Source organism: Pinus tabuliformis, chromosome 3_2 (assembly GCF_031772625.1).
Source record: "Pinus tabuliformis cultivar Carrire ecotype Pingquan chromosome 3_2, CPIR1, whole genome shotgun sequence".
NCBI lineage: Eukaryota > Viridiplantae > Streptophyta > Pinopsida > Pinales > Pinaceae > Pinus > Pinus tabuliformis.
The window spans coordinates 645237348-645250702 of NC_142302.1; the positions used below are offsets into that span (position 1 = coordinate 645237348).

General features: G+C 36.7%; 1 long non-coding RNA gene and 2 pseudogenes across 3 annotated transcripts; all 3 read right to left on the reverse strand.

Annotated features, from left to right (window-relative positions):
- Positions 1-218: 218 nt before the first annotated feature.
- Positions 219-6737, reverse strand: LOC149182269 (uncharacterized). Of its 2 annotated transcripts, XR_016257587.1 has the most exons (4): positions 6630-6690; positions 1667-1794; positions 684-800; positions 219-511 (listed from the first exon to the last, which is right to left on the reverse strand). It is a non-coding gene; the product is annotated as an uncharacterized LOC149182269 (long non-coding RNA). The 2 variants fall into 2 exon arrangements; XR_016257588.1 differs by lacking the exons at positions 219-511; positions 684-800; positions 1667-1794 and adding an exon at positions 3415-3552 and having other exon boundaries at positions 6630-6737.
- LOC149182270 (malate dehydrogenase, mitochondrial pseudogene) lies at positions 1663-2603 on the reverse strand (annotated as a pseudogene). Its single transcript, XR_016256759.1, has 3 exons — positions 2374-2603; positions 1951-2012; positions 1663-1794 (listed from the first exon to the last, which is right to left on the reverse strand). The product of XR_016256759.1 is annotated as a malate dehydrogenase, mitochondrial pseudogene (transcript).
- A 590-nt stretch (positions 6738-7327) lies between the features above and the next one.
- On the reverse strand, positions 7328-11148 carry LOC149182271 (malate dehydrogenase, mitochondrial pseudogene; annotated as a pseudogene).
- Positions 11149-13355: the final 2207 nt, after the last annotated feature.

The following is a 13355-nucleotide window of genomic DNA, read 5'->3' on the forward strand; positions in this document are numbered from 1 at the left end:
AACATCCATCCAAAAAAATAAAAATGTGTCATTAACAATTTTCAAAACATGTATAAAATAGCAACATAATACTAATAAAATCAGTATTATTTTTAATCAAAACAACTAAAATTCAATTATGATTAACAAATCAAAATATTTCATGAATATCGTTATTCTACGATAAATTAACAACATACATAAATCAAACTCATCGTATGATTACAAAATCAAAATGTCTCATTGATATAGGGTAAATTCACAACTCCCATCTAAACATAACAATGTCATTCTACACAATAATTTCTTCATAAAAAACAATGCATGTGCATGCCTAGCTACCACCACCAAGATCATCCTCATGATCATCTTGACCATCCTCATTACTCTGATCCACATCATCACCAACACCACAACTATCATCATCATCTCCTCCTTCACCACCATCATCCTCATCCTCATCCTCATCATCTCCTGATATATGTTGAACATAATTTGGATCATCGTCTTGGCAATCATTACATATAGCATTCTGACAAAAAAAATCAATATTACATGTTAGTATTAATTACATAACACAACGCATGTTTTTGTTATACAATGTTAACCATAAAATGAGGTAAGATATAATATCTAATAGTACTAAAAAATAAAATGAAAATATGGTTTAAAAGTATATTGGAAATCCAACTAAGATTACATACCATAGAGTCCATCCAAACAACAAATTCAACCCATCTCTTTTGCTGCAGCACCTCCTTTTCCAAATGATTTGGAGGTCTTCAAGGTAAAAATATATATCCCATGGTTTATATTTGGCCCTAAAAAACAGTAGAAAAAAAAAATTTGAGAACACAGGAGCAAGATGAAAAAGGAATTGCATGTCTAAACATTTTGAAGTCTCAAAAAGCATTCATCAACATAGAGAAGACTACAACACTACTCTTCACTTCCAAGTTTTCAACTAATGGATTTAACTGATCAACAATGTTTTTTGCATGAACCATGCTCAAATGCTCAAGATGAGGTAATGAATGGATGTTATGCGCCTATCTGTGAATTGCAACCACAGGCATACATGTAAGTGCAAATTTGTAAATCTCATACCCAGATTTACCCATCATCAAGCACACAACTTTTGCGGGATCCATTTGACATATCTTATGTTTAAGAAGGAATAAAATCCTTGAAGAGACTCATGGCTTTTCTTAGGGAAGGATCTTTGCATGCAGAATCTAGATTAACTCTGAACATTTCAATCAAACTAAGGTAAATGAAAGGCAACAATCCATCGGTCAAACCTCACAGGTTAAAAGCACCCACTGATTTTCACACAAATGAGAAAGCCTAAGGGAAAAGATTTGAGACATGCATGCTACATGATTTCATGTAGGATAAGTAGCTAAGCTTAAGGCAAAAGATTTGAGACATGCAAATGTATGAAGTACAAGATTCAGATAAAGAGAAAGAAGCTCCTTCATGCCATATTCTCACTGACAGTGAATCTCAAATTAGGTACTTATCAAGCATGAAATCATGAAGCACACACCATGATAAGATTACCTGACTCCAACTACTGCATCAAGACGAAAAATTCAGCACTCTAGACAGTCACATAAGAATAAAAAAACATTCAAAAGATATGAATGCATATTAGCCACTATAGAGGACCAAAACATAAACTTACGCCATAGACAGTGTGGCTGAACCTTTCCCTGCTTTTGCTTCAACAACTTCAGTTCCTCCATCCTGTGTGCGCTTTGTCAAGGCTTTAATGTCCTCCTCAGACAATACAGAGTTTGGCTTTGGTGTTGCCTAAAAAAAATTATCAAAACAAAAAAGTGTATGTTCCCTTTTTAACTGTATTGAAGGGTAGGTAATTATGATCTCATTTTATCTTTGATAAATTAATCTTCTAATATCCAAGAGTAAAGAACAACATCAAGATGAGGACCCAACAAAGTCATATACATGTGAAAAAAGTGGAAGAATTGTAACACCCTCATGTCCACCTACAACAGGAACATCAACTTCTGCAGACAACATAGGATGACATCAACAACAAACATAAAACTGAGAATTGTATCTAATGTTAAAAAAAGCATGATGTTGGTAAGATCCTGCAGCATGTCATGTATTGGGTCTAGCTCAGATGGTTGTGTGCAAAGACTGTTATCTTTCCCACCCGGGTTCAATTCCCTCAAGTGACATCTTGAGCTGACTATATTTCTGATGGCCTTGAGCCCTATGATACCATCCTTGAAATGAGGAGAAGTGCCTGGAATGTTTGCCCAGGATGCATATTTCATGATTAAATTATAAAAAATAAAAATATTTTATAGAATACTAAATATTTGAGAGTAGCTAAGCATAACAAGCCAGAATTTTAAATACCTTCAACAGGAACTCCTGCTTTTGAAGCATAGAACGTCTTTGCGCGGACAACATCAAGAGTAGTAACACCAAAGAGTTTCTTTTCATTATAGGTCCCTGCCTTCTTAAAAACCTCAGCAACTATTGGTACGGTAGAATTTACAGAATTGCTGATCATATTTACAATTGCCTGCCATGGATATCAAGTCCTCAGCAATGCCATAAAAACCAATTCTAGATGATTTCTTGAATCCAAATATACCATTCCTGATAGAAGGAAAACATTATCCAGTACACTCTCCCCCCTCTCCATATCTCTATCTATATAATATGTAACAATATACTATACATACTATACACACACACCAGTACATGAACAAAACAAATAATTGTGAAACATACATCTTTATCTATTAACTTGCCACACTAATGGTAGTACATACTGATTGTATGTAATATATAATGTTATAGAGGATACCTCGTGATCAACTGGATTTGTGCACAGTTAAATAGAAGACCAAGGATATTTTTTATATTGATATTCATATGCCAATTTTCTCAAAAGTCCAAAAGCTAAGTTACTAACTACAAGAGGAGAAACAAGAATAACAGGGCTTTAACAGTGGCTGCAAACTTGCATTGGACTACACAGCTAATTACTCTTAAGTTCATTTCAATTAGTATTTCCTTCTTATGGGCAAAAGTTAGTTGCAATTTGTCTAAATAAAGAGTCAATAATGAGTCAATCACCTATTCATTTGACTCAAAGAAGTCTTCAAGCTTCGTTAACCTCTCCAGTAGAATTGATTATATAAAAGAACAGTATGTAAATCTAGATCAACAACTTGCTTAAAGATTCTTGCAAATATGTATTTGTATATATTGCCATCTCTATAGATCTCAAACATACAAAGCCTTCGACAAAGCAACTTACAATGAACGTCATGCTTATTCCTATGAAATAGTCAATAAGAAAATCGCATGAAAACAAAAAATCAAAGAAGATCATAAATCATGACAACTTACCTCTGGGCAGTATTTTGCAATTGCAGAGCAAAGAGATTTAACAATCCCTGCATTGATGTTGAAGAGATCATCACGGGTCATGCCAGGTTTTCGAGGCACACCAGCAGGAATGATCACAACATCTGCATTCTCCAATGCCGTGCCAAGTTGTTCCTCTCCCATATATCCTGCAACCTGCACCCAGGTCACACTGCTGTGAATTACTGACAAGGTCGTGACACAAGCATGATAAAATCAATATGGAAGTACCAAATTAAATGATAAATATGTAGACCAAAAAATAAGAAAAGAAATTATTATCACAAAGTTCCAAATGAAGTAAAACTTGTTATCCTTGTTCCATGACCCAAGCAATGGTATGTCCTCCTCATAGTGAACAAGAATAGGATTATTTGTATTCTATAGTAAAATCCACCTTTTGGCTTTTACCGAGGAGATAGAGCACCAAAAGCAATGATTATGCTCGTAGGAGATTGAAGACCTATACCAACCCACGTTTCAATCAGGGTATAATCTTGTCCAATCTAGGTATACGACATTTCAATCAGGGTATAGTCTTATCCAATCCAGGTATAAAAGTGATGCTGTGATAAATAATTAGCATCTCAAAAGCCACTTTAGGGAGTTTATTCAACCTTAGTTTAATTTACGCTGCGAAGACTATTTTGATTTAATCTACTCATGGATAAAGAGGCAAATCTAAATGACCCCAAAAAGGTTGGATATAGAGGCAAATCCAATATGTAGAGGGTCGTCAATTCAATCCTCACAAAATAACAAATTGACAATGCAATGAGACTATTCTAACTTCTAAGTAGTCATTAGGCCAAGTATGACTTAGATCCATCATATCAAAAATTCCTATTAAGCAGAGCCATATGATCCAGCCGTGGATTCTGCTAAAAATATAGATGCACTTTTCATCAAAAAAATATGAACTACCTCGTCCATTGGGTTGTGGTTTAGTGGCAAGTTGTAGGGTGCTTGTCATGAGGATGACCTAGGTTCAAAACCCAGGAGGCATATTCCCATGATAATGCGGCTGCCCATGTCATTCCAAAATATGAAGTCGGGTTAACGTGATAAACACCAATTCAATGATAATGCAGAGATGTTGTTAATGATGACCCCTGTGCTATTGAGGTTTGCACAGATGAGCCCATCTGCAAGTCATGCGTGACTTTGATGAATAGATGCAATTAAGGTGTTTCACCCACGCCAGTCAAAAGGCCTTGACCAAAGAAAAACAATAATAGTGAGCCCAACCTCAATTTCAACCTTCTCCTATCAATAGCAAATACTACTACTGCTAATAATAATAATAAGCACAGCCCAAATTTCAATCTAGCCATAAATGTCAGGCAGATTGTAGTCAAGTAGTTAAATCATAGCACTTTCAGTGCCCTCTTAGAAGTATGTTGCGGCATTATCTCACCATCAGAGTTAACTACCATATTGAGATTCAACAGACAAGATCAGGTGAAAATCCTGCATGAAATTGGTGGAATAGAGATTCTATGTTTGTAGCATCTATAATGAGGGAAAAACCCACTATGTTAACAGAAAGACATTTGCCAACAAGAAAACAATCAAAAATAATAATAATGTAGCCCTCAATATCTGCCTCTTTTGAAATGGCCCAAAGAATGTCAGGTATAGTCAAATCCAATATTCACGGTGTACAATACAATCCTTTTAGAATGACAATGCGATGGGCGTTGCTTCAATGGATTGTTGGGCCAAATGTCACCTAGATCCATAAAATTAAAAACCCTAATCGAGTAGGTGCACATGATGCAGCCATGGATTTCCACGAAATAAATATCCAGGTGCTTTTTTTCATCAATCAAAATATGTACAAACACATTTACAAACTGACCATGAAAGTGAATTGAGTTGACCATTAACGTGAATTGGGTTGTGTTTAAGAAATTAAATCATTGCGCTTTCAGGGCTCAAACCCACGTTCAAAAGCCCCGGAAGGCATATTTCCTGCAAAAATGTGGCAAAAAGAATAAATTCCACATTCGAAGAATCCCAGAGACCTTGACAGGTTATAGCAGTGGAGTCTAAGCCTGGTATAAGGCCTGGTTCCTTTAGAAAAATAGGCGCTTACCAAAATAAATAAATTATCTGACCATGGACAATATCAGAAACGTAAAATCAAGGAACTAATAACAGGTAAAACACTAACGAAAAGTAGATCCTACCAAGTGGGTCATCGTACGATCGATCCCAATGGAGATCCCTTGAAACTAAAATCAAAACATCTCTATCGTTCGCAGAGAGAACAGATCCAGCATACAGAGAACGAAAAAAACGCGGTAGGAAAAATATATATCCCATGGTTTATATTTGGCCCTAAAAAACAGTAGAAAAAAAAAAATTGAGAACACAGGAGCAAGATGAAAAAGGAATTGCATGTCTAAACATTTTGAAGTCTCAAAAAGCATTCATCAACATAGAGAAGACTACAACACTAATCTTCACTTCCAAGTTTTCAACTAATGGATTTAACTGACCAGCAATGTTTTTTGCATTAACCATGCTCAAATGCTCAAGATGAGGTAATGAATGGATGTTATGCGCCTATCTGTGAATTGCAACCACAGGCATACATGTAAGTGCAAATTTGTAAATCTCATACCCAGATTTACCCATCATCAAGCACACAACTTTTGCGGGATCCATTTGACATATCTTATGTTTAAGAAGGAATAACATCCTTGAAGAGACTCATGGCTTTTCTTAGGGAAGGATCTTTGCATGCAGAATCTAGATTAACTCTGAACATTTCAATCAAACTAAGGTAAATGAAAGGAAACAATCCATCGGTCAAACCTCACAGGTTAAAAGCACCCGCTGAGTTTCACACAAATGAGAAAGCCTAAGGGAAAAGATTTGAGACATGCATGCTACATGATTTCATGTAGGATAGGTACCTAAGCTTAAGGCAAAAGATTTGAGACATGCAAATGTATGAAGTACAAGATTCAAATAAAGAGAAAGAAGCTCCTTCATGCCATATTCTCACTGACAGTGAATCTCAGATTAGGTACTTATCAAGCATGAAATCATGTTTCATGCCAAGCATGAAATCATGAAGCACACACCATGATAAGATTATTTGACTCCAACTACTGCATCAAGATGAAAAATTCAGCACTCTAGACAATCACATAAGAATAAAAAAACATTCAAAAGATATGAATGCATATTAGCCACTACAGAGGACCAAAACATAAACTTACGCCATAGACAGTGTGGCTGAACCTTTCCCTGCTTTTGCTTCAACAACTTCAGTTCCTCCATCCCGTGTGCGCTTTGTCAAGGCTTTAATGTCCTCCTCAGACAATACAAAGTTTGGCTTTGGTGTTGCCTAAAAAAATTATCAAAACAAAAAAGTGTATGTTCCCTTTTTAACTGTATTGAAGGGTAGGTAATTATGATCTCATTTTATCTTTGATAAATTAATCTTCTAATATCCAAGAGTAAAGAACAAACTCAAGATGAGGATCCAACAAAGTCATATACATGTGAAAAAAGTGGAAGAATTGTAACACCCGCATGTCCACCTACAACAGGAACATCAACTTCTGCAGAGAGCATAGGATGACATCAACAACAAACATAAAACTGAGAATTGTATCTAATGTTAAAAAAAGCATGATGTTGGTAAGATCCTGTAGCATATCATGTATTGGGTCTAGCCCAGATGGTTGTGTGCAAAGACTGTTATCCCTCCCACCCGGGTTCAATTCCCTCAAGTGACATCTTGAGCTGACTATATTTCTGATGGCCTTGAGCCCTATGATACCATCCTTGAAATGAGGAGAAGTGTCTGGCATGTTTGCCCAGGATGCATATTTCATGATTAAATTATAAAAAATAAAAATATTTTGCAGAATACTAAATATTTGAGAGTAGCTAAGCATAACAAGCCAGAATTTTAAATACCTTCAACAGGAGCTCCTACTTTTGAAGCATAGAACGTCTTTGCGCGGACAACATCAAGAGTAGTAACACCAAAGATTTTCTTTTCATTATAGGTCCCTGCCTTCTTAAAAACCTCAGCAGCTATTGGTACAGTAGAATTTACAGGATTGTTGATCATATTTACAATTGCCTGCCATGGATATCAAGTCCTCAGCAATGCCATAAAAACCAATTCTAGATGATTTCTTGAATCCAAATATACCATTCCTGATAGAAGGAAAACATTATCCAGTACACTCTACCCCTCTCCATATCTCTATCTATATAATATGTAACAATATACTATACATACTGTACACGCACACCAGTACATGAACAAAAAAAATAATTGTGAAACATACTTCTTTATCTATTAACTTGCCACACTAATGGTAGTACATACTGATTGTATGTAATATATAATGTTATAGAGGATACCTCGTGATCAACTGGATTTGTGCACAGTTAAATAGAAGACCAAGGATATTTTTTATATTGATATTCATATGCCAATTTTCTCAAAAGTCCAAAAGCTAAGTTACTAACTACAAGAGGAGAAACAAGAATAACAGGGCTTTAACAGTGGCTGCAAACTTGCATTGGACTACACAGCTAATTACTCTTAAGTTCATTTAAATTAGTATTTCCTTCTTATGGGCAAAAGTTGTCTAAATAAAGAGTCAATAATGAGTCAATCACCTATTCGTTTGACTCAAAGAAGTCTTCAAGCTTCGTTAACCTCTCCAGTAGAATTGATCATATACAAGAACAGTATGTAAATCTAGATCAACAACTTGCTTAAAGATTCTTGCAAATATGTATTTGTATATATTGCCATCTCTATAGATCTCAAACATACAAAGCCTTCGACAAAGCAACTTACAATGAACGTCATGCTTATTCCTATGAAATAGTCAATAAGAAAATCGCATGAAAACAAAAACTTCAAAGAAGATCATAAATCTTGACAACTTACCTCTGGGCAGTATTTTGCAATTGCAGAGCAAAGAGATTTAACAATCCCTACATTGATGTTGAATAGATCATCACGGGTCATGCCAGGTTTTCGAGGCACACCAGCAGGAATGATCACAACATCTGCATTCTCCAATGCCGTGCCAAGTTGTTCCTCTCCCATATATCCTGCAACCTGCACCCAGGTCACACTGCTGTGAATTACTGACAAGGTCGTGACACAAGCATGATAAAATCAATATGGCAGCACCAAATTAAATGATAAATATGTAGACCAAAAAATAAGAAAAGAAATTATTATCGCAAAGTTCCAAAAGAAGTAAAACTTGTTATCCTTGTTCCATGACCCAAGCAATGGTATTTCCTCCTCATAGTGAACAAGAATAGGATTATTTGTATTCTATAGTAAAATCCACCTTTTGGCTTTTACCGAGGAGATAGAGCACCAAAAGCAATGATTATGCTCGTAGGAGATTGAAGACCTTTACCAACCCACGTTTCAATCAGGGTATAATCTTGTCCAATCTAGGTATACGACATTTCAATCAGGGTATAGTCTTATCCAATCCAGGTATAAAAGTGATGCTGTGATAAATAATTAGCATCTCACAAGCCACTTTAGGGAGTTTATTCAACCTTAGTTTAATTTACGTTGCGAAGACTATTTTGATTTAATCTACTCATGGATAAAGAGGCAAATCTAAACGACCCCAAAAAGGTTGGATATAGAGGCAAATCCAATATGCAGAGGGACATCAATTCAATCCTCACAAAATAACAAATTGACAATGCAATGAGACTATTCTAACTTCTAAGTAGTCATTAGGCCAAGTATGACTTAGATCCATCAGATCAAAAAGTCCTATTAAGCAGAGGCATACGATCCAGCCGTGGATTCTGCTAAAAATATAGATGCACTTTTCATCAAAAAAATATGAACTACCTCGTCCATTGGGCTGTGGTTTAGTGGCAAGTTGTAGGGTGCTTGTCATGAGGATGACCCAGGCTCAAAACCCAGGAGGCATATTCCCATGATAATGCGGCTGCCCATGTCATTCCAAAATATGAAGTCGGGTTAACGTGATAAACACCAGTTCAATGATAATGCAGAGGTGCTGTTAATGATGACCCCTGTGCTATTGAGGTTTGCACAAATGAGCCCATCTGCAAGTCATGCGTGACTTTTATGAATAGATGCAATTAAGGTGTTTCACCCATGCCATTCAAAAGGCCTTGACCAAACAAAAACAATAATAGTGAGCCCAACCTCAATTTCAACCTTCTCCTATCAATAGCAAATACTACTACTGCTAATAATAATAATAAGCACAACCCAAATTTCAATCTAGCCATAAATGTCAGGCAGATTGTAGTCAAGTAGTTAAATCATAGCACTTTCAGTGCCCTCTTAGAAGTATGTTGCGGCATTATCTCACCATCGGAGTTAACTACCATATTGAGATTCAACAGACAAGATCAGGTGCAAATCCTGCATGAAATTGGTGGAATAGAGATTCTATGTTTGTAGCATCTACAATGAGGGCAAAACCCACTATGTTAACAGAAAGACATTTGCCAACAAGAAAACAATAAAAAATAATAATAATGTAGCCCTCAATATCTACCTCTTTTGAAATGGCCCAAAGAATGTCAGGTATAGTCAAATCCAATATTCACGGTGTACAATACAATTGTTTTAGAATGATAATGCGATGGGCGTTGCTTCAATGGATTGTTGGGCCAAATGTCACCTAGATCCATAAAATTAAAAACCCTAATCGAGTAGGTGCACATGATGCAGCCATGGATTTCCACGAAATAAATATCTAGGTGCTTTTTTTCATCAATCAAAATATGCACAAACACATTTACAAACTGACCATGAAAGTGAATTGAGTTGACCATTAACGTGAATTGGGTTGTGTTTAAGAAATTAAATCATTGCGCTTTCAGGGCTCAAACCCACGTTCAAAAGCCTCGGAAGGCATATTTCCTGCAAAAATGTGGCCAAAAGAATAAAGTCCGCATTCGAAGAATCCTAGAGACCTTGACAGGTTATAGTAGTGGAGTCTAAGCCTGGTATAAGGCCTGGTTCCTTTAGAAAAATAGGCGCTTACCAAAATAAATAAATTATCTGACCATGGACAATATCAGAAACGTAAAATCAAAGAACTAATAACAGGTAAAACACTAACGAAAAGTAGAGCCTACCAAGTGGGTCGTCGTACGATCGATCCCAATGGAGATCCCTTGAAACTAAAATCAAAACATCTCTATCGTTCGCAGAGAGAACAGATCCAGCATACAGAGAACGAAAAAAACACGGTAGGAAAAGAGGAACCCACCTCAGCACGGCTGTTGATGTGGCCGACATCTGCAGCCACACCTGGAGTGCCAGCGATATCATAGAGCGCCAACTTTGACACCAGAGGATTGAGTTTCATCAGAAGAGCCAATGGCTACCCGATACCCCCAGCAGCTCCCAACACAACAACCTTGCGTGGCAGACTTCCACCACTCGAATAAAACCTTCTCGGCATAACATTAGTTTTGAAAGAAGAAGATGATGCATTCTTCAGTGCAGATCCCACCAATCGTCGCATTGCAGAACTCATTTTTGCCGCTGGTAACACTGAAAGAATGCAAGATGAAGGCAGATGAAGAAGAAGGGGGAGATTCCAGAGCTTAAAGGCCGAATCAATGGAGATGTGTGGATACGACTTTGTTAAAAGGGATTTTAAAGCCTCACGGTACTATGCAGGGCTTTGGTTTAATCTATTTTATTGCGAAATTCTTAGTTATTGACAATCAGACAGCTCGTGATAGAAATCCCTCTTTTGGGGGGACGAGGTTCGGGAATGGAACATCATGTGATCGAAATTTTCAGTTGGTCAAATGTTAATTAAGTTATTATAAAATAGAGATATTTTTTATTTTATTTTTTTAAATAAATTTAATAATATTAGGAGATTTTTATCAAACTCTGGTTAGGTGTCAGACTAGTTTACAATGTATTTAAACATTGCAAATCTCGGTGTGTTTAAAAGGAAAGTGTTTTTTTTTCAGGGGTGTTAGTTATTTATGGAATATGTCATATTGTGGATATTTTGATTGATATTGCACCATTTTAGTTGTTTGTTATGTATGTCGAATAGTCCAATCCCAAGGAATCCTCGAAAGTGGTGAATCTTTGCAGAGAATCTTTAAAAGTGGTGAATATGATGTTAGGGTGTTTTTTAAAAGGGAGTGATAATTGAGATAGCTATATATTTTAAAAGAATATGTTTTTAGGGGTTATAAGAGTGTGAAGGACCATTTTCCATTCTAGGGAAAGGGAAAGGTTTATATTTAGGGATTAGGATAGTTTTTAATTTTTATTTCAAGGTAATAAGATCATTGAGGAAAGATATTATAAAAATATAATTGTTGATGGAGATTTATAATGATAATTAAATATTTTTATAAAGGTATAAGGTAGGGTTAAAGATTGTTGTTATAAATAGTTTATAGGATAAATAAAGAGATAGAATTGTTTGAAAGAATGGAGTTATTTCATGCGCTTAGCGCAGTAAATAACAAGGTAGTTGGGTTAATGTAGCAAGTAAGTTAGATAAACGAGTATTTTAAAATAAAATCCGGTAAGTAAGGGTATTAATCCCACAAGAGTTCAACCTTGAGCTAACAATGACATATTTTTGTAAGATTAGAGGATTTAGATTATATTACTGCGAGAAAAAATGTGATTATAACATTGATGGATTGGTTTGGTCTATCGTTAGGGAGGTCAAAGCAATAGCACATAAACAAAATTTTCATATTGCTCACATTCTTTCTGACCTGAGAGTCTGGGAATTTAAACCAAAAACAAGGATATACATAGACAAAATTACATAAACTAAGAGACCAAAATACATTCTGAAACAAGTAGAAGAATAGAGACGGTATAGAGAGAGTTATCATTTTTCCTAGAGTTGCACTTGAGTTGTCATTCTACAGGGTGTTAAGTATGAGCTCGAGGGTGAGAGTCATCTCCTGTGGTTGATGGAGGCTGGGTAGTAGATAGAATTTGGTTGAGGTTGTCATCCATGTCATTCAGCATGTTCTCCATGTTGTTCATTCTATCCAGGAATTCTAACATCAAATAAGGAGCTCTTGTTAGGTGTCAACCCTGTCAGTAAGTACCCGGCCCATGAGTGTCTCAGTATGCCATTACAGGTTAATATTCTTAAGCAGAGGCCCTCGCCCTCGTGGAGTTTCTATTATCATGAATATAATCTTGTGTTTCTCGCTCCACGTGATGATTTGGCACATATCTTCTAGCCTAGCGAACTTTCCCTTTGATGTAAGCGATAGCTCACTACATGACCTCAAGAACGAGACGTTGATAATGGTCCACAATGGCTCCGGTGGAATCCTGAGCATGGGAGGCATGCAGGGAGGGAGGAGTAGGAGAGGGGGGTTGTCTTGATCTGCCCCTATGTTCTGCCTCTATGGAGATGGTGGTGCAACATCGAACCATGACTGAGTGAGAGGTAGGGGCGGCAGAAAGTCGATTGAAAGGAGGAACAAGTCGATGGTGGGTAAAAATAAACTAGATATAGGTTAACCTTTCTAACTGAAAGTGGGGGGGGGGGGGGGGTAAAAATTGTGAGGAGGCTCAGGTGAGGAAACCTGCAACAAAAATAAAGCCAAGCATGGGGACAGAGAGACAAGATCCGAAATTCCAAATCGGAGCAAGAAGAGAGGTTGTGGAAAAGAACCAATCCTGAAGTGAGTTGCAAGGGGAGTAAAGGGGAGTAAAGGAGATAGAGATCCTTGTAAAGGAGAGGCATGGATGATAACCGAAAGTGGAGATCCTAAGGGGTTGATTGCAAGTGCAAACGTCGGGGATTACATGCCGCTTGCAAGCTAGAGTCATTGATAGAGTGTTGCAGGACCCCATGACCATATGCCCTATTTTAAAGGCTTCGAGAATTGGCTGTATTTTTCTCTTAATGATCCAACATGATATGCTTTGCTTCTTTAAA